The 3,412-nt window shown below is 39.5% G+C and overlaps 1 pseudogene; it reads left to right on the top strand.

Moving 5' to 3' along the window:
- The first annotated feature begins 2,073 nt into the window (after window positions 1–2,073).
- On the top strand, window positions 2,074–2,988 carry LOC147712135 (uncharacterized; annotated as a pseudogene).
- The last annotated feature ends 424 nt before the right edge of the window (window positions 2,989–3,412 follow it).

The raw sequence follows: 3,412 nt of genomic DNA, 5'->3' as shown, positions 1-3,412 counted from the left end.
AAACGGATATTGCAGCACATTAGGGCCATTACTGGCAAAGATCAAGCATATCCAGTGGCCCGTCACTTCGAAAACGTACATGATAGTTATCCCAAACATTTACAATATTTTTTAATTGATATTGTACTGCCATTGATGCGAGGAGGAAACAGAGAAGCACAACACAACTACGCCTCCTAGAGACAAGATACATATTGGAACTTGACAGTAAGACTCCGGCAGGTCTAAATTCAAGTGAAGATCTGTATACCTGCTTATAGTTCCAAGGCAGTTTTCAATGGAAATCAATTTTTATGAGAAGTATTGTTTATGGGAACCATCATTCCTTATATAGGTATTATGGAACAGTTTTGTGGCCTGTCAGGGAAGAGAAAGTATAACAGCAACAAACAAGCACCATAAATAGGCTAATCTTCCATTCCCTTTTTTAACATTTGCACAAATTTCACTTAATAGTAGAATTTGCACACAAATAGCACATTGGTTTTTACACTGTGAAGAGGAGTATATAGTTTATATTTGATTAAATAATATAGTTCAATACATGATAGTAACCCACTTGGGTTGTATATGCAGTTAATCAATATTGAAATACTGAAATAGCAAATACGAATTGAAATGTATTTATACAAATATTACATTTTTTTTTATAGATGTATATTTGCACATATTTATTATTATTGTATTTATATAATGGTTAGACATTGATTTTAGACATTGTGTCTGTTATTTAAATCAAAACTGAACCACTGTAAATATGTCTTCAGTTTCTATTGATTTCCTGCACTGAGCGTGGCCATTATTCCCCGCCTTTTTAAACTATAAGTACCCTCTCCAGTGTTTGCAACACGTCATGTGATCAAGCCCCTGAAAAGAAGAGAAAAGCATGGCGGACATGCTGGGCGATCTTTAAAAATTGCACTAATAAAGCACTGAATATCTGGCACTAGATAACGGGTTCACTCATCGTCATTTACCTTGCCAAAAAAGTTGGGTACGTGGTTGCGTGTGGCGAGAACTACTCAATATATATATATATATATATATATATGTATATATATATATATATGTATAAATATGCAGTATTTTCCGCATACACCTAAAGAACTGTACCAGTATGCTTCTAGGATTACCTCAATCTACAGCCACCTTTTCTGTCCATATGGAACTAGGCCAGGGGTACATCAGTGACATCATCAAACAATCCCCTATCTTGATGTGGTTAAAAACATGGCTGAACTCCAATTTAACTCTGAACCACACAATTATGAGAGACTGCCTACTTCTGGACAATATGAAAAATATCGCGTGGCTAGCATATATTAAAAAAACACTAACTTCCCTGGGCCGCCCAGATCTCTTCCATAAACCAGACTGCATCGTTAAGAATGACCTGGAATGGTTCAAAGTGACTTTTTCCAAAGTGAGAGAAATGGAGCGGGAGAGCTGTGAGCTTGCAAAACCCACTGTGAGGGAGCACTATATTTCCAAAACTACACCGGCCATTGAACCTTATTTAACAGTAGTGTCTATTCCATTACATCGCTGGTTATTAACCAAACTAAGACTTAACCAGATTCACTTTCTGTTCAATGACTCGAAGGTATGGGCCAAGCCAGATGACTTAGCGGCCTGCAAATGTGACGGTTTTTCTCTGCAGGACACTGCTCATTTTATGTTCTTCTGTGGTATATATGATCTGCCCAGGAAAAAGTATATTGTTCCATTGCTTAAGAACAAGGGGTTCGTTCAAATCAAGCCTACCCTATTTTACTTAAAAAAGTTAGATTCACCACTAACTATGTTTAGTGTCGCTAACTTCTTGGTAGCTGCCTTTCGCCTTAAAAAACGTTCTGGAAATAGATAACTTAACAGTTTTGACAACACCCGATGGAATTATCGAAAAATTTCTGCATTTTTTAAAAATTTTGTAAATATTTTAATTGCTCTATTTTAACAGCGACTGCAACCCGATGTAACTGTACCCCTTAATTATGTATTTCATGTCTACGTGCTTTTTATGATTCGTTATGAATCGAAATAAAGTTGTTTTGAACTTGAACTATACCAGTAATGGCTTCTAGTAGGAGCCAACGGCAGGATGAAGCAGCAAGCCGTATGTTTACTGACCTCGACTCACCCACAACCAGCAATACCTCTGAGAATGCTAATCAGAGGAACATTGGCCCAAACAAGCAAAACCTTTGGAATGCCTTATGGAAACTGCTGGTGACGGAACAAAGTAAGTGGTGGGAAGCCACCACACTGCAAAAATACATTGAGGTGGACAGAATACCGAGGGGATTGCGGATCTACACAACGCCAACACTCGCAGACCCCGACCCTGACATGGTGGAAGAATGGCCGGGGAACAGTCACGAATGTTCTATGAGAATGCTCAAAATTCTCGTGAAATATGCTAATAAACATTGTGAAAAACTGGCTGCGGAGATTGAGGCCATTACAAATCAACTAAAAGGTCTTTATGAAAATGAAAAAGACTTTGATAGTGAAATGGCAAAGTTTGAAATCAAGTTGGAAAAACTATAAAAAGAAATACGGGACAAGAAAGAAAGTAAATTTATTAGAGACCGCAATGACTACGAACGCGGCCAGGTGTTGACCTTTGCCAAAAGATACGATCACTTACGGACAACCACTACACAGGAGTGTACACCATCTCCTCCCTCCGATGGGACCACTGCTACAAATATAAGGGATCCCAATGATTCAAGGGAAAAAGCCATTGCCCCAGCCGGGCCGAGCAAAACACAGAATCCGGAGCTCATGAGCCCAAAAGACAAGATTTTAATGGAATTCGCTATGGTAGCCCAGGGAAGACTAACTGGGCAAAACAAACCAACCGGAGGAGCAAAAGGACGAGGTCAAGGCGGGAAAGGCGCCGGAAAAAACAATGTGAATATGAATACCAGCAACATATCGAGCCCAGTGGGATCCAGAACAAGGGGCCAGAGGAGAGGGAAATAATGGAGTCCAATACAGTAATCAACTTATCTACCAGAGAGCTGAATACGGCTGAGAAAGAGGTATTGTCCCTTGGATTATCCTTTTGCCCCACCTCTTCCTTTGACTATACCCAAAGTCGTATTGATCTCTTCTATTTCACTCGTAAGCTGCGTTTAAAGAAATGGCATGCTACGAAACTTACTACTGAGACCCGCGAGTTGGTGCAAGTGCCCACCAGTATCACAGGTGAAGATGTGGAAACGCTGCATCTACTCCATGAACTGGAGGGAGACTTGGACACACCCGATAACCCTATGCTCAATCTGATAAACGATGATGTGGATATTGGTTTGAATTATCAAAGCGGTTTTATACCGAAATCTGTATTTTTACCGCAAATTGTTAACGAATCCATTGATATCTTCGAGAAAGCGATGGTTAAAGA

Source organism: Lissotriton vulgaris, chromosome 5, assembly GCF_964263255.1.
Source record: "Lissotriton vulgaris chromosome 5, aLisVul1.2, whole genome shotgun sequence".
Classification (NCBI taxonomy): Eukaryota; Metazoa; Chordata; class Amphibia; order Caudata; family Salamandridae; genus Lissotriton; species Lissotriton vulgaris.
This window is presented reverse-complemented; position numbering and strand designations above follow the sequence as displayed.